Source organism: Pezoporus wallicus, unplaced genomic scaffold (assembly GCF_028554395.1).
Source record: "Pezoporus wallicus isolate ANWC-B61680 ecotype Strahan unplaced genomic scaffold, APGP_CSIRO_Pwel_v1 contig_3710, whole genome shotgun sequence".
In the NCBI taxonomy this organism is placed as follows: domain Eukaryota; kingdom Metazoa; phylum Chordata; class Aves; order Psittaciformes; family Psittacidae; genus Pezoporus; species Pezoporus wallicus.
Window position 1 is genome coordinate 2,099,097 of NW_026640315.1, and position 18,621 is coordinate 2,117,717.

The 18,621-nt window shown below is 38.6% G+C and overlaps 1 protein-coding gene and 1 long non-coding RNA gene across 8 annotated transcripts in view; one reads left to right on the forward strand and one right to left on the reverse strand.

The window, feature by feature from the left end:
• ANKFN1 (ankyrin repeat and fibronectin type III domain containing 1) overlaps positions 1 to 18,621 on the forward strand; it is a 123,702-nt gene that overhangs the window by 13,552 nt on the left and 91,529 nt on the right. Inside the window, exon 1 of one of the 7 annotated variants that reach the window (XR_008973391.1) lies at positions 3,813 to 4,261. The exons of the other annotated variants lie outside the window; for them this stretch is intronic. The gene's annotated coding sequence lies outside the window, so the exon portion shown is untranslated. Of the gene's footprint in view, positions 1 to 3,812; positions 4,262 to 18,621 lie in introns of those variants that run through there. 7 annotated transcript variants of the gene reach the window in all.
• Positions 356 to 3,772, reverse strand: LOC130604176 (uncharacterized). The gene is made up of 4 exons (XR_008973396.1): positions 3,661 to 3,772; positions 2,784 to 2,890; positions 1,553 to 1,629; positions 356 to 644 (listed from the first exon to the last, which is right to left on the reverse strand). It is a non-coding gene; the product is annotated as an uncharacterized LOC130604176 (long non-coding RNA).

Below are 18,621 nucleotides of genomic sequence, written 5' to 3' on the forward strand. Positions count from 1 at the left end.
AGAACTGTTAGGGTCCATTATTATAATCCCTATATATTAATTTTAGTAATACTGCAAGGTGGAGATGTACTGTTTCCCCTACTGAATTCATACAAGGTTCTTGTTCCAAGATGTATATTATAATCTGCCTCTGAGTACAAACTAGCTCTCTCACCACTGAGCCCTTCTTCTACTGACACTCCGTGTTGTGATCCACACAGATGAAAGGAACTGAGGGGTGGGAGGGCTGCAAAAAAACATTCAGGCTTGAGAGAACAGACAAAATAAAGCTTCTTTCCCAGTAACAAGACAAATAATTTCAGACAATCGGTAGTACAACAAACTATATTCTACCTCTGTGCATGACCACTGGGAAATAGAAATCCATTTTTCAGTTGAATGAAAAATAGGAGGTCCAAGTGTCAAGATCTTAGCACTAGGACAAGTTGGAAACTTTCCAGTGGAACATTTTTCTCTCAGCTAATGCTGGTTCACCAAAACCTAACACGTTGCATGAAAATGTCTATTCCAATGAAATTTTTGATGGAAATGTGTTTGGTTTCCTGCCAGCTCACCCGCTTTTCCCAGCTCTCAGCTCCCCGGCATCTCACGTGGAATGGTGCCAGAAAGTCAAGTTTCTTCACGTTCTTGGCCTGTTTGGCAGACTGCCACAAAGGATGGGAGTCTGGGCTCACGAAAGTGGACAAGAAACCTTATACATGCACATACGACCATACACATACTCTCACAGGTCATTTAAATCCATGTCAGTTCATTCAAAGTAGAGGGTTTTTTACATAGAGGGTCTTTTAAATATGACCCTCCTATGGAAAATTTCTCATGTAGGAATTTTAATTCCAAGTTGCAACTGAAAAATAGTGGGGAAGATGAAGAATTTTCCTTATGAGGAAAATACTGGTTCCTGTGCAGATGTATGTTGCACTATTGTCATTGAGGCTATCAAGAGCTCCATCTGCTTCTCTTTTCCATTCCATAAGGTCTATATTTGTAACAGGTAAGGTGTTTACACACTTACCCTTAACAAAAGAAGATGATATTTTTAGAGTTTTGTAAATATTTGTTTTAAAAAGTCCTCTTGAGACACATAGGGCAGACAATCTTTTCTTGGTCACTAAGTTTTAGTCTGTGGACTGAGGGGATAGAGAGTTTCAATGTTTTTGGCTGAATAATAAACAGAAAATAGGCACATATACTGAAATCCTGACTGAGAGGTCCCTGAAGCAGGAGCTCTGTAATGTACTTTTCCATAGCTTCACTTCATGCACTGCAAGCTGCTCAGTCGCTTATTATATGTAAGTAAATAAATAAACTTCAATCACACTGTGTTAGGTAATTTCTGACTGGGGGGATGTGTTCACATTGGAGACAAAAAGCAGTTGATTCAAGTAGCCAATAATGAATTCCTTTTCTGATTATTCTTAATACCTTGGATTAGCATAACAAAGTCAAACTCTTTAGGAGATCAGTACTTGAAGCAGTTAATTTTTCAATGGAGCTTTTGAGAAGCTGGGGTTTATAGTACTAGATAAAGTTCTTACTATTTCTTACTTACCAAGAAAGGTTCCTGACCAGAACTCCACTTCTGTGTAAATTGGTGGTGTGATATTAAGCCTGAGCCTCACAACCAGCCTGTCAAAAATATGTTGCTTTTGGAATAATAGGAAAATATCAAATGCCCTGTAGAAGATAACTAAAATTTCTGTTTTACAATAGAAAGAACATCTTTGTTATTCAAGATAAGGGGAAAAACATTATATTTTTTTTTTTTTCTGGGGCACAACGTGTGGTAGAGCAGGAGGCTGCATTGATGCTGCCCCTGGCTCTTTCATAAAACTGTAATGTGATCTGAAATTGCTCTCAATGTCTTCACATTCTCAAGTGATAAAATGGGAATGATCAGCAAAATACTTCTGTATTAATGATAGCATTATGTACATAAATACTTGCAGCAGGCTTACATAAAATGCAGTTAGAGTCACTAAGCATTAATTTAGGGTGTTGAAGATTTTTATTATGCTGGGAGCTAACTTTGAATGTACTAAATGTACATGGGCTTGCCCTTTCGTTGTGATAGTGCTGAAGAAGGCTCTGTGGATTGCAAGCAGCAGAAGAAAGTAAGAATTTATTGACAGAAAAAAATCTGCCAATTTCAGAATTGTCCTAAAAGCTGTTGTCTTCCTCACTGTGGCTGCACAGAATGGCATGATCCTTCACTTGCATTTACCTTGACATCATCAGTCTATCCATGAGGAGGAGGAAATAGGATGGCGTGTATACAAACACAAACAGCAGGATTGAGCAATTCAAATCAATCCTGTGAAAAGAAATTAAGAAATAAAATCACAAACTTTTAAATTGGTTTGCTATTAATTGTTCCTTGCTAAAAATAATGCAACAGAAATGTGCATGTTACCAGCTGCTTTCTAATGTCCCTAAATTGAACTCCCTGTTGCCCTCTTGAATCTCCTAATCTTTCTGTAAAGGAGAGCAGAAGGGCCTCTCTACAAAGCAATCTTGACTGCTTTATTTGACTCATTGGGGTGAGAGGAAGAAGGGGGGGGGGGGGGTGCAAGGCGTATCATGCTGCAAATACAATTCAACATGTGCAATGAAGTGACAGCTGAATTCTTCAGGTCTTTATGTCAAAGAATCAGTGCTGGACTGTGGTGTGTAAGCAAAGACATACTGTTATCTGACTTAGTGTTCTCTAAGAGCAGAAGTCTGACCAAGGGGAAAAAATACCAACTCAGCCCTCTGGAAAATAGAGGAACACTGGCACTGACCTTCCACAGCAACTTCCTTGCTTGAAGTGAAGCTCTGCTCTTTACTTGCTGTAAGCCTGAACTAGGTCTGACCTCTCTTCACTGTTGCAGGCACTCGCAGCTGCTCTCTGGTGGAATGAAAAAAATCTGATTTCCATACAGAAGTGCATCATCTGAGATCCTGAACTTTTGCCTGTTCATCTTGACATAATGTACCATATTTTTCTGATTGTTCTCTGGATTTGTTAAGGGACTCAGATAAGTCCATGCTTGAAAATTTGGATCTGGATCCAAGCCTTTGACCATTTCTACCCCATAATCTTAAGGTATTGGAACAGATAATTCCATAGGAAAAAATACACTCACTGTATTTTGAGATGGCATTTTTGGTGTCACCTGAAAGAGACAGTGGGATATGATTGTGTTGTGTAATGCATGTTGTGCATAATGAGGCTGATGTTCTTAATGCAAACAAATGGAAAACAAAAATGCAAACAAAAAGTTTGCATGAAGAGGGTAGACTCAAGGTGTTTCTGTTCCCAACATACTGACCTCCATGACAATTTCTATAAGCTCTTCCTGCTGTAGGACCTCGGACATTCAGTGAAACCACCCATATCCAAAATACACATCCAGGTACATTCATTAAACCCAGGGATGGACAAAGATAACAAGCAGGGATTCCTAACTCCATATGCTGAATTGGACTGAGACCAACTGACCTCTGCAGAATGTAGAATTCTCCAATATTTGTGGGTTCAGGAACATGGCCAGTGCAGTGCTGGGCCTGGGGCACAAGAGGCAGCAGGGGAGAGCCACAGAGCACAGAGCTAAAAAGTCAGGCTTGGGTTTTTACAGGAAGTAAAGGCATCTCTCTTCCATAGTCAGACATGAGTACCTATTGAAAGCTTATATTTCTTGCTATTAGTCTCTCTCCACTTGATGTAGTAAATTGGATCTGGTTTCTTGGTCAAGATAGATCAAGATTTCTGTAATCAGCTACCTTGATCCCAAAAGCTGATTACAATAACTAAATTAAACTGATGCAGTGGTCTGTTGTCCCATCAGATGGCACAGATGAATTCTACAGTCTCCTTGGAGTCATCCAGATCAACTATTAATAGCTGGATTTAATGTAAGAATTCTGAGGCAGTTCAGTGTTTCTTTGGTATAAGATATTCTGGAGGGTTGGCTTTATTTCATCCTGAAATTGTTGTGCTGTTTGCGGTACTTAAGAGACAGACTCCAAACGAAGCAGCCATTCCTAACCTATGCAGACAAAGGGAGTGGTTCCCTTAGCAACAGGAACCATGTGGAGGTTCTCAGAGAGCTCTCTTTTCCCCCTACTCGTGTTTTCTTTTAACTCAACATTTTGCACAGCATCTTGCATGGAGACTCCGACAGCTGGGCTGGAGGCAAACGGTTCTTCCGGCTCTGGCTAACCAGTGCTCCAAAGGCAATTGTTCTGCACTCATCAGACAGCAAAATGATAAGCATGGGTAAGTGAACTGGCACAGGATCAGAGTTCACGCTGAGGAGGGGGAAAGTTTACTGGCTGGCAACCAGAAGTGTCCAGCACTTCCCAGTAGGCATGTATATTTGAAACAGGGGTACTAGTGTGATGATTACCTTGGTTATTGCTAGGATTGTTTGTCTGCATTTAGAATTTCAGGGTTTGGAAACATTAGCACAACTGTGTTTTAGTCCTTAGTGTGTTACTGACTTCCTCTATATCCCTGAACATCTCACCTCTCTGCTTTCCTTCCTCATCCACTAAATGGAGATGATATGCCATAAGGATCTTGAAAGGACTGTAAAATACTGAAGAAATATACCATATTGCTTGTCAAAATTATATTTCTTTTTGAAGTTAATGATAAGGTGTGCAGAATCTGAGATAAAGTATTGCTCTTTTATTGAAGATTTAACTCAATTAACTTTTTGGTAGATCTAGTTGGTTTTCTTTATGGTATGGAAGAGATGTGTGCATGTAGTGTCTGTACAAATATATGTATATGCATAAAAAATTGTGTATGCTGATGCATAAATAACAGAAATAGAGCAGTTTATTTCCCTCAAAATAGCTGTAGCATTGGTAAAGTAGCAGCTGTGTTTCAGTGAAACCCAGCATACTACAGAATAATGAAATTTAATCTTTGTATGTCTTGAAATAAACACTTGCTCTGCTGTCCCTAAAGTATTGTGTATTACCAGAGCTCTTGCCAGTCTCAGCTGGAAAAGCTTAATGCATAAACTCCATAAGTTTGTAGTCATTTACCTAAAAAGAGACATGGGGATTAATCCAATTTAAAGTCAGTTATTTTGTGGAGGACTTGCATAAGGGATGAATTTGTCCCTAAGTTATTCCTAATTTAATGTACAAAGTTCCTTGGGTCACAATTTTTCATCATATTTGAATTAAAATTCAGGCACTCAAGTTCATATCGTGACAAAGAGTGCTGCATACTGATCATTTGTATGCAGGCTTCCTTTTATTCCACATTTAGAGGCACGTCTCATAATGTCGCAGTGAAATGCATTTACCATTACAGGCAACTTAGTTGCTCTTATTTCAAATGTGATTACTGCAGGAAAAAACAGTCATTGGTAACTGCATGCACAGAGCAGCTGCAGAAGTGTCATGCAGGGGCTGTCCACAGTCATATCGCTAATGTACTGTCATTACTCTTCCTATTCTTTGTGCAGCACTAACCTTCTGCATGTCACTTGCTATGTGCTTGTACAGCACCCAGTACCACTGAGCTTTCCCTACATGACCACCCGTTCAGTCAGAATACTCCCTTTTGGTAGTAACTGACAATTTGTCTCTTGGCTCCGATTCAAAATGAGAAAAATTGCCCTGTTTGCACCTTTCTGAATAATGGTCTCTGTCTGAACAAAGACAAATGCAATACTGTAATGTAATTGAAATAAATTGTACCCCTTTTCTCTCTGTGGTTATATTTCCCTCCTTTTATGCCCTATTTCAAACAATACTACTGCATGAGCCAGTGATAGTAGCTAAGGTACAGGATTAAAATATTTTATATTTAGTAGGTAGTGTCTGAATTCCTAATTACAGCTCAGTTTGTTGTAGTTTGTAATATTTGAAGAAATCCTGTGCATAGAAGGGGCTCAGCAAAGGTTTTAAGTAATTGCAGATTGATCTTCTTTATTACTCCCCTTTCCCCATTTGGTGTCTATCTCCGAGGTTTCCTTCGTTCGACATTGACCCTCTCTTTTTGGGCAGAGTTTATTTTCTTTCAGATGAACAAAATCATCAGTCCTTTTACCAGGCCTGCTGGTAGAGACTTGGTATGAGTAAATCACTGAGAACCACTTTGAGTTACTTCAGATTTAATAAGTTTGAGTTGTTATTAGCAGTAGTTACACTGTGCTATTCATGAAGCACTTGAAGCATACTGCAAAAGGAAATGAAGCCTCCTCTGAAATCTGGAGACAAGGAAGTAACACTGAGAGATTGCTTAATCCATAAATTGAGTAAAGAACAAGAATTCTAATCATCTTCAGAAACAAAGAACAGGAAGCAAAGATCTAATGTAGAAGGAGTGGATTAGGCTGATACCAATACCTATTTCAATCTCTTTCTGCTTTACGTATAGGCCACACAAACAGACTAAGCTGAAACGGAAGAAAAGGTGGATGTTAGTCTTAAAGGTTAAAGAAATGAATGACGATTGACTTTTAGGAAGAATTATGAGAAGCTTATTTATGTGGCTGGCAGCCAAAAAGCTGGAGAAGTTTCGTGCTTTTAGCAAGAAGGATAATCTCATCCAGGTCAAATTTCTGGATCTTACCATTTTTATGTACTATATGATTTTTCAATACCAAGTCAAAGGCAAGGCTTGTAATGGGAGTAATTCTTTTTTCAGTCTGGTTTATTCATTAGAAGATCAGCAGGTAAAACTCCTCCAAGATACCTCTGGCTACAAAGCAAACCATATATTAGTTTATGCATGGTTCATGGCTTTTTCTCTTGTAGCCCTGAAAGGAGGACTGGTGTGATAGTTTGGTGTGATACTGCCCCTAGCAACCTGTTATCACGCATCTGATCCAGTGCTAATACATTACTATTGCATGAAGGGCATCCTCTTTTTTAAAGACTTTTCGACATCTTTTGTGGGAAAAGCCAGAAAATCTGGGAACTGTGAATGGCTCTTATGCAGCAGTTTCCAGTCCTGGAACTGGTCTGGCATTTTCAGAGAGCCTAAAGGACTTAAGAAGCCAGGATTAATGACCTTATACAGTCTGAAACTGCTGTTCAGCAAAGTAGATTCTATGTGATTCTATGAATCTCTCTCTACTCTTTCAGCACCATTATGAAAAAGCACATAAATGTGCATGTGGAGTCTACCATAGAGAAGCTATTTTGAATTATAATAAATGTATTCATGGGATTATCCTTCAGACTCTAGTCTATTGCCTGGAACAGTTGTAAGAAACACTAAATGACATGTTCTTCAAAATATACAGTAACCGTGGTTTATTATGTCGTTTCTCTCTCTCTTGAAATATTTCTCTTTGAACTAAAAAAGGTAAAAATAAGACCTGAAAAAAGTCCTTTGCTGAACCTGTAGCCTGCCCTTGTGTCATCTTCAAGCCTGTATAAGGATCATCTCCTGTATGATTCAGATTAGGTTTTTCTGTAGAAGTAAATTTTGAGAGTTTGGAATGTATTTTGTAGGAAAGTCTGAAAGTTCAGTATGAACTTAAAGTTGATGCCAAAACTTGCCTTCCTCAGAAACATACCAGAAATGCATATACAACAGCTCTGAGTTCAGGGTTAGTTTTTTGCTTTAAGGTAGTCGGTGAGCTGAGAAAGAAATCTGCAGAGGGATCCTAAAACACCCTTTCTAAAATCTTTTAAGGCTAATGTCTCCTTTTCCTTTTGCATCCTGACAATGCTGAAATTAATGATCTTTGGATTTAGATTTCACATGGAGTCAAGCTGAGAAGATGTACCTGAATCCAAGTTTCTTCTAAATACAAAGTTGCTGCAGCTTTTGTTCAGAGCTAATCCTTGTGTGAATCATATGGCAACGCTCAGCATGCCTGGTCTCCTGAAGATGTTCCTTTGAGGTCAACAATTGTCTCAAGCAAATATTTGCCACTTCATAAATCTCTGCTTGTATAGGCTGGGTTCTATAGTCTCTTTTTGGGGCAGTACAAGATTATACAATAGCTATCATGCATCACCAGGGAAGCAACAAATTATTTTGGAAAAGGAGAGTAAGATATTCAGACTGGAACACAATGTTTTTTTTGTGGCCAAACAAAGTTAAAGATCAGTCAGAATGTCACTTAAAATACATAGGAGTTTCAGGTCCAACATCTGAATGACTAAAATAATCCATTGTGGAAACTGATGTATGCAGTCAGTGCACTTCTGAAAAGGAAAAAAGGTTGAAATATTTCACTGAATGTATGATTACAGTGGTTGGGAAGTTTCTGTAATAATATTTAAAATTATGAATGTATTTCAAAAATCATTAGAATGAAGTGTACCAAATCTGTTCAGAAGTTAACGTCGAGTTAGAATTGCCGTTTAGCCATTTGTGCGTCTTGAAAAGTGTATTTATCACTGGGCATTTTACATATGGAAAATTTGATCTATGATCATTGCAAAAGGATATGGAAAAGAACTGGCCATTTTTACTGGATTCTGTCTGTGTGACAATACTTTTTGGCTCACAAGTGAAGGTAATCATTCAATTGTAATTTAATATATAGCCAGAAAGTTATTCTTTAAAAATAATCAACATAGCATTTTACTTTGTTTGACTTGGGGTTTAAACCAGATGATGGTTTTTAGGCGCTTTTGAAAACCAAATGGGCTGATACATTATAAAATACCTCACATCTAATTAGTTAATGTTGATTATTTTAGAAGTGTCTTCCATTGTGTCATTCCTTCTGCACAACCTGATTGATTGATTGGGTTTTGCTGCAGTGCTGTGTACAAAGAACCTCTGACATCATTGAGCAGTGAATGTCTGTGTTGTCTGTTTAAAATGGGTCTTCCAGTTTCTAATACAAAGTTACAAAGCTTAGACAGATGCTGTCTGAACTCGGCCATTGTGGTCAATTTAGGATTAACAGCCCTACCTTCACTGCTTTCCAGGATATTCTTATGTAAAGTACATTTTGTGCCTCATTATCTGCATCTATTTTGAGTGTTTAGGACAGAAAGCGCACAGCCCAAGTGTTCACAGGGGTAAAGGATAGAGACTCTGCTCTGACATGTTTCAACATTACCAAATTCAGTTGAACTACTACAGTTTATATTAGCTAAAGAATTGTTCCTTGCAGCAGTACATAAAAAAATTACCCAATTTCATTTCAATAATAATAAGAGGCTGAGAGTTGTAACATTTGTTGCCTTATGGTGCAGTGTGTATTATTATATCATGTCATGCTACAGGCATGAAGTTTTGAGCATTTGTAAAACTTCATAAAAGGACACAAAGATGAAGTTTTGGAGAGAATACCTGATTCTGAGCAATGTAAGAGAAAAAGAGGGTGGAGAGAAAGATGGGTTTGAGAAGTTGAAATTTCTTTCCTTTTGTCACTGCTTGTCTGCAGTTTGGTGATATCCAGTGCTCCAGACAGCTCCCATCCTACCTCGCTATTGTCCCTATTGAACAATAGTAATTTTTTGCTATTTTCTATTCAAGGGAACAAAGCAGAAGGGCAAAACCATTTCTCCAGATGATACCTGCTGTTGCGTTTATATGGCTATTTCTCTAAACCCATGGTATTCAAACAGTAAAGCTGTGAAAGGGGTATTATTTACACTTAGCATTGTCTGTCCTCACAGTCTGATTATAGCACCAGATAGGATTATATTTAGATTCATCATTCAAGAAACAAGGAATTAGGACTGAGAGGGAAGAGATGCTATAGGAGGATGGTAATGGGAAAAATATAGATGTCTCGGCCCGTTTCCTCCTAGTCTACATGGCTACTTGGTCGCAGAGTAGGGAACCTCTGCAGGTAGAGGTGGCTGAGAGATAAATGTATGTAGCTTTATGCACCTTCATATCTTGCAGCTAAACATTATTTATAGATATTAATTAGTTCTTTGCCTCTGCTATTTTGTTACTTCTGTTATTTTTGTTGATTTAAAACAACTAACCCCCCTGCAGCAGTCTGTAGAGAGAAGAAGGTTATAGTAATGTATCACTTCAGTGCGATACTGAGAAACCGTACTTGGAGAGTAAGTTAGTCATTGCTGGGTGTGATTTTTTTCCTTTGAAAACTTTTGCTGAGCTTAATATTGCTATTGAAAAAGGTGATGTTTTAGAAGTCAGATTTAAGTTGTTGACATAAAGTGTATTTAGGTGTAAACCCAGCAAACTCTCTGTAAATTGCATGTCTCAGACCTTACTCTTGCAAACAGCTACTCATAGGTCTTGCCTCATCAAAATCAGCTATTTATACACATAAGTGTGCCGATTGGGCTTTCTTGCTTTAAATCAATGACTTAGGAAAGACTACTGCTTTCAGGACACTGATTGATTTATTCATGTTAGCCATAAAATACGTAATGTACCATAGTTCTTTCAAAGTGCACAGCCAACTTTATTGGGACTTTCATCCTGCTCACAAAGTTTGCCTTACAGGACCAGGTTTCAGCAGTGAGAGACTTCACAACAAGTGGCTAGATTGTTTCTTCCATGTTCGTTAGGCCACTATATTCCTTAAATAGTGTTTTTACATTTATCTGGGGATTTCAAATTAATATTATAAAGGGGTTTTGTTGGGACAGAAAGGGAACATAAACCAAAAGCCTCTGAACTTAATGGGAGTCTTTACCTGATGTCAATAAGATTTGAGTTTAACTTCCAAAGGATGTCTGAAGAATTAATCAACTCATTTAAATAGATACTGCATTTATGAATGTGATAAGATCTTTTTCTGTCCTGCTAAAAACCACAAGGTCTTTAGGATCAAAATCCTGAAATTTCAAGTTCCCAGTGCTGTAACTGAAGTAACAGCTCATTCTTCATTTTACCATTCTTTATTTTTTATCTTAAAGAACAGATTGAAATTGCATATAAAACCCAGTCATACACCGGAATGGGACTAACCTTGGCCAGCTGCTAATCAGATCTCCACTACCACGTAGCTAAGCCTACACATAACTATCATCTTCTCACCTTGCTGTTCCCTCTGTGTCTTACTTATTTATACTGAAAGCTTGAAAGGGAAGTATTCTCTCGCTAAGTGTTTGTAGAGGATACAACCCCAATTTCAACAGGAGCCTCTTGATACCACAGTAATAAAAGTAAGCAATTAAAGTCAAGAATAATTGCTTTAATTAGATGGTTTAGAGCTGACCAACTGCAGATTATGGTAGAAATGTGTCATGCTGGCTGCTGTACTGGGTACACAATAACTGGTTGGAGTCCTTAGGCTTGCCAACAATATTCTTTTCAATGGGAGTTATTAACCTGTATTCCTTCCCAGAACTGAAATGTAATACCAGTATGTAACAACCATAACAAAAACGTATGCCATGTTTCATGTAGCACTGAATTGTTTCAGGAATAATTAATTATTCTCTAATTCCCCATTCCAAATCTGTAACATGAGGGATTTCCACAGATCTTTGCTGTCAGCACATTCTCTCTTATTTCCTTGATGATCTTCAAAGTCTTTCCCAACCTAGCTGATTCTATGACTCTGTGATTCATACTTCCGTATTGCAAGGGTAAGAGCAACTTTCCTAAGATCCAGAATTTTTCTCCTTTCTGGAAGTTCTGGTTTCTGTTCATAGTTCTCAGTTTTCAGCAGGAAAAAGTTTTTAGTGTTACTAAATTTGTATTGTCAGTTGTCAATAGTTGAGTGCTACAACACAAAATGTGCACCATGGTTGATAAGTGTGGGAGGCTGGAGAGAGAGACGCCTCGGGTTTGTGCAAAGATCTGATGCTGCACTTGTCTGGTGTGACTAGAGAAATGCTTGCAGACAATAAGAAAAATAGACTCAGGGTTAGAAGTGTAGAGTAAATCAGATAAATTGTTTCCTTTGCATAATGAAACATGAATGGTTTATACATGAGCCTACAGTTGAAATCCATCATTAATGGTTTCCTGTTCTTTGGTTAAATCTCAAACAGGAATGGATAGCTTTTGAAAGTTCTTACTTACAGTGTCTTACTGTAGCAACTAATAATTCCTTCCACCACATGTGTGACAATGTTCTCTATGTATGAGAGAACTCTGAGTGTTGAGAGTCCAGCAGACATTTAATAAAATAAGAACTTGTTCTTCTGAACAAAGAGTACTTTAAAACAGTGGCCTTTGGAGCCTGTCCTTGTTGGGAGCCACTTCATTGTTTGATTTAAAGGTTGGACTCTGAGATTTGTACAGGAAGAGCTGGATTATTAACATGCAAAACCAGGCACCGCAGACACATAATATACCTGTCCCAATATACTTTTGAAATGTCAACTAGAATAGTTAATAACTAATAGAAAAATTGCTGCAAAGGAAGCTGAGGCATCAGATTATGTGTACTAGCATATGCAGCAACTCTGTGTGGTCACTTGGACCACTCAGTAAGTACAAGACTGTTTATTCCACTTTGTAAGAATTTGGGGTATGGTGAGTGGATTAACACAGGAACTACTTCAAAGTAATCGGTATGCTGTAAATTTATGTCCCAGTGTAATTTGCATTAATTTCCTGGGTAGACAAATGCAAAGGAAAATGGAAAGGAAATAACTGAAGAGACAGAAGCAGAGCAAACCCCAGCTTGCAATCCAGGCTGCAGGGCTGGAAAAAAAAACAAGTTTCCATTTGGTTGAATATAAAGGAAACACAGTCCATAAAAGGGGATACTGAGATCTCCAAGTTCAAACGAGGACAGCTATGCATCCTTGGAGAAGCCATGACCAAACTTGTATGGACTGTCAGCAACTTTGTGGGTTTGTTTTCATGTCCTGTAAGACAGTCACTGGTGGCAGACAGACCACCCCAGTTTGCATCTGACTGATCTGTACAGGAGGTTTAAAAATGATTTTTTGCCTAGTTTCTCCTAGTCTGCTTGATAGAGCTTTTATGTGGCATATTTGGTCAGACCTGATGAGGAAGAAGTGGTAAAAATAATTTGTGGACTACTATGAAAATGAAATCAACCCCTGCATATGGGAAATTTGGGAGTTTTTATCTAATTCTGTCTTAGTGCACCAAAGCATTTGTCCCTCAGCAAAGCATTAATGCAGGAGTGGGACCTAAAGGCACCACAGATCTTTCCTGCCTTGGTTAAATGCATTCATTGTAACCAGAAATACAAAGACAACAAATGGCTCATATAAGCCAGGCACCTGAGCACATCTTCATTTTAACTCTTACAATCTGATATTTCATAAGCAGTGTTACATTTCCTTTTGAAATTTTATTTTGCTTCTGATTTTGAAATGTAATGGTCAAACAATCCAAAATCATTAATGGGAACCTCAACAACTAAAGCTCACAGGCTCCTTTGCAAAATCTTGCCCTTAGAACAAGGAGAAATATGTTGGTCTTTTCCTGCTCTGACTTTCGGCAATGGGATTAGTGGTATATTTTTGCAAAGTGAGATGCTTCTCTGCAGCTTTGAGCACCCAGTAACATCAGTCTTCAGGGATCCTTGTAGACTGGCAGGAAACACCTTGTACCACAAATGTGTCTTCCTCACAGACATTACAGTGTTTGCCTGTGCATGCTGAACAGGTTTATCTGGATTCGTCACCTCCAGGGAATAGGAGCAAAAGAGATTTTGTTTGCCTGTGCCTGCTTCTGCACCAGACAAAGTTAACACTGCAAGAATAAAATTGTCCAGCAAAAGAAAAAGCAATTCTTTCCATTGAAAACTGGAAACATAAAGATAGAAGGAAAAAAGGAAATAACAAAATAGAGAAGACTTGTTACCAGTCATCTGAGTAAAAGAAAGACAAAGGGATCTTTCTACCCCTCTTCCTCAGTTAGGCAGGACAGATCAACCAACGTTGGTTGGTTGTTCTAGTGACGTGTTTAACTGGAGCAGGGAAAGAGGCAATTCATAGATGGGTTCAGTATCACCAGGTGACATTAAACCATGACTCATAAATGCTACCACACTGTTACTACAAATACCACCTTCTACATAGTGTGTCAACCTGTAAATCTCTTTGCAGCACTTCTTGCTGAGGAGGAGAAGCTAACATGGAGTTAACTCTGTTCACAAGGAAAGGGGTAGTGCCCCTTCATCAGGTCACACAACAGACTCATAAAGAATTAAAAATAAATCTGATTTCCATTTCTAGTTTGTTCCAGCCAAGTTCTTTTGTATAAATGAATGTTGTGGTTCTTTTTCCAAGAATGATGTGGCTTGATGGGATGGGGATTGGTATCTTTCGAGTTTACATGGAAATTGCCAGCAAGAATATGAAACAAAAAATATATTTTCTTAATTTAGAAGCCACTCCAGGAGGCTGATTTCTCAAGAGCATAAACTTCTCCCACATGATTTTATTTTGTGCTTTTCACAACTGATTAGAGAAGATAATGCCAAAGGACATCAAAGAAAAAAGATAAGAAAAACACTAAATCATGAACTGGAATAAGAATGAAAACTTGACTGTCATCTGTAAATAAGCTGTCTTGGTTGGGGAGTCTTCCTACTGGCCCTCTCTCTTTCAGGGCAAAAACTATTTTAATGTAATTATTTTCCCAGTTTTCTCCTGTGAAAAGTTGAGCTTTGAATCTGACTATTAATACGAAAGCATTTGAAAAACACATCCCTGATGCTGTATGTGAAGCTCTTGCCCTTTCAGATATCAGCTGACCAAGATATTTCAGCCCATGCCTACTAATAATCAGATTAATTAATTGTGCTGAGGTGGCTGCATGAATTTCCACACGTGAAGAGGGACTCAGGCTTCCAAGTATCTTTTTTAACTGCATCTGAAACCTGCATTTCATAAAATGTATTTAAGGATGAAAAGAGTGTTCCAGCTATACCTGGTTCAGTCCTTTGGACAGCAATGGACTTCCACTGCAGAAGGTATTCGTTGCACTTAGGCAGCAAAATGGGGCCCCAGACTTGCCTCATGGGAGGTAGGTGACATCCAAATTTAACTACTCTCAGCTACTCTGAGATGCTTCCTTCCCTGCTTTGACAATAAAGGAAGCATTTACTACTGATCCATATATCTAAAATGTAGGTGTGACAGTCTCTTCCTCACTAAGCCTTACAACAGAGCTAGCAGTATGGCATTTTGATTGCAGGATTTTCTGCCTCTCAGATAAGTATTCGCTGCTCTTTAAACTTTTATGTCACTGAAAGAAAGACAACATCTGTTTAAACTGAAGTGCATACTTAAATATTTTACTGCATAGGAGAGGAAAAGACTTTATAAAAGAGACTAATGTAATAGAAATTCTATGCTGTCTGATGCTCACTTACTTGGTCTATGAAATCAGGATCTGGACCAAATTTTGTTGAAGTTTTATAGCCTAGATTTTCACTGTTTGCAAATGGTAGAAAGCTGTTGCTCTGAAACTTCTAGCTTGTTTTTCAGGCTGTCAAAGCTCACAAGTTCAGACAGACATTTGGCTAAGAACCCAAAGCCTGGAGTTTTCACCAAACTGGAAAATTAGTAGAATTTTACTTGTCACTGTATATAATACCGATATTGGCATTTACAGCAGCAAATTTTCCTTTACTAGCTAGGATTGTAAAGCTTTCAAAATGAGGTTCTTCAACTTAAACACTGTGACATCTATGAAACTTCTGCCAACTTTTAACAGCAAAATCATTGGTTCTCTGGAAATAAATACTACAAGCCTCTTGATAAACCACTTCAGACTTCAGAAATTTCCAGCTTCCCAATTGCAATCAATAAAGGATTCTTCAATTGGCAAAATAACTTCCTTTTATATATATGCTTTCTTTACACTCCAATTTTGTTGACATCAGTGGATTTTGTGTTTGAAACAGCACTAATGTACAGTGGAGAAATATCTTGAACAGCAAGAACAATTTTACAGTAATTGAGCTTGCATATAGAGCAGCGAAGGATTTGCATGGTTACAGATGTTGCAGAAGATTAAATATAAAGGCACCGTTACCTGCAGGAATGAAATCCATCTTGTCAGCTAGTTGGAAGACTCATGAGAAGGAATTTCCTGTTGTGGCCAATTCCATCTCTCTTTCCTCCGCCCCCATTACGTCTTTGCTGTGCCTCCTTCTTCAGCTCTATACGAATATATTTTCACTACGGCACATTTAGTTATCAATCAACGGGAATCTCAGCTGCTGTTGTGCTTGGTGGACAAACTGTTCTTTCTTTACACTAACAAGGAATGCCTGAAATAGCCAGACACACAGCACTGATTGATGCAGCTACAGTTTATACACCTAGATTCAGACAGTCTGAAACTGCCAGAATTAATGGCTTATTATTAGAAAAATACTTCAGCTAGACTTATAATTTAAAACCATTTAAACGTCTCGGGCATAATCACTGAAGTTAAAGTTCTAGCCCATTGCTTGACGGTTTGAATTAGACATGTCTGCCTGTCTCAGGTGTGTTTTCTCATCATGGTTTTGCTGGTTTCAGGTTTTCCTGTGTTTCTAGGATGTGATATCTGAGATGATCGAGATTGCATCACTGAGCAAAAGAGAGAACTGTCCTTCTTCCACTGATTCAAGCCTACTCCAAGCAGGGTCAGGAGCTCCCACTTCTCAGTTCTTGTAGAACTGTTCCGGTGTCAACTTCAGGGAGGGAGGAATAATTGCAAAGTGAAATGCTAACTTCCCCACTTCATAAGCTACAAAGAAAGGGAAGAGAAGGACATAGCAAACAGCATCAGAGATGGGATCTGTTTCTTTCTTATCACACTAGCGAAGAGCACGTTTAGATGCTCTTGCAATGAGCACAGTTCTAAAGGGCTGAGAGTAAAAACCAACCAAACTTCAGATCAGCTTAAACCATACTAACATCCTGAACTGGGGGAAATCACAAGAAAGATTAAGGGAACCCCAGAGTTCAGGCTATGTAAAGTTGTTGCACAAACAGAAAATACTGGCAAAAGTAACAACTGCTTCTTCTCCTGCAATTATTCTATGACACATCACAGAATTAAGAGCTTCAAAGAAATATGCTGGAAATTAAGGGAAGGTACCGAGTGAGAGGTGGGAGGAATAAGATACCACACAAATGTGGGCTATAGGACAAATAGCTCAGTTTTGCTACACATGTCCTTACTGCCTTTGCCTGTGACTCTTAACCTAATGGTTAGCCTTTCTGGTTTATATATGAGACTTCAAGTTTGTAACTGGCTTTCATCATGAAAATGAACCATGATTTAAATGCTCAGACAGCTCAAAATGCAGAATACTGAGCTATGGGAAACTTGTCCAAAGCCTGTATTAGTACTGAGTGCTCCAAAACAGAGCATGGGCTGCCCAGTTAGGTGCAATCAGAAAACACAAGGAACTAAAAGAGCACTGTGGCTCTAACTGAGATTCAAAGCATAAGGCCATGTGCTGTCTAAGCAACAGTCTGCACCCAGAAAAAGCTGCTAAACAGACCTGGCTATTCTCATCACTGAATAATGTGTAGTACATAGCGCCAGGACTCCAGAGCAAGGACAGTTTTCTGTTCTGATGAACTGTAAGCGCCTAGAGCTTTGCCACTGTGTTAATACAATACTCTTGGTTTGTGTTACTGTGTAAAACTGTAAGAGCAAAGCTATCAATGCACTTAAGGAAGGAAGCTTTTAACTGATGGAATTCTGTTAATTAAAATAACTTTCTGGGGAATGCTCAGCATTTCAAAATATTTATGAAGGCTGATGCAAATATCTATTTATATAGCACCTGCTAGACATCTTTTTATCTCTATTCTGTTGTAACCTTGTCAATCAGAGCATCTTGTGCTTGAATCAGGGCAAGCTTTTTTGTGCATTGATAAACTAAAAAAGGTGGTGTATGCTGAACAGCATATTTGTTTCACGACAAGTTTATGCTTCAACAACCACCAGTGCTGTTATTTTAGCAGTCCTCTTTTTAAAGAGAATCTTTTCCATGCTCCACTATGCCATTCTCTAAGGGAAAAGAAGTCTCAGCACTATTGCATTTTCCCTTTTGAACTAGATGTGTGCTTAGAGGCTGCTTCGGAGGCTTCTATGTAACCTTCAGAACGTGTGGGGCTGCATCCAGGGCTGCCTGTGTGCTGAGGACACATGATGTCAGTCTGCCAGCTCAGTTGGAAAAACAGATTTTCTCCCTGCTCTGGCGAAGGGCGTCTTTTTTCCCCCAAGCCAGACTCCTGGTAGCTGAGCCCAGTGTGTTGTCTTTAGAGCACAACAACAGCCTGAACACCGGTGGTTCTGCCAGACCATTGTTCCTTGGTTTGTCAGAGCACTAAGTCACTCTGTACATATGCATGGGGTGTTAAGCAAATCTGTTCTCTTTCTGTAAGAGCTGCTGCTGAAAAGGTTTTATTAACTTGAGCAGCAGCAGGAAAAACACTGTTAGTATTGATTTTGTAGGTTATCTGAGGCAAAGTCTTGTTTTGTTTTCTCTGGATAGTTTGAGGCATCCTTTATAATCATGACTTCAAGACCTTCCTCAGAAATGAAAGAATTTTGGAGCCTTTGTTCCTCTCTTTTGTTTCTGAAGTGAATTCAAATGTAAGTCCTTTATTCACCCATCTTGGTGAATCTCAACACACATGCTCTATCTAAAGAACATGTAGTTTTCTATTTATTTATGTTTTATTTATTTCAGGAATAAGTTCCTAATACAGCCAGTGACAATACACAAGTGCCTATTTTTTATCTGGCTCTGAGTGGTTAGTATACTT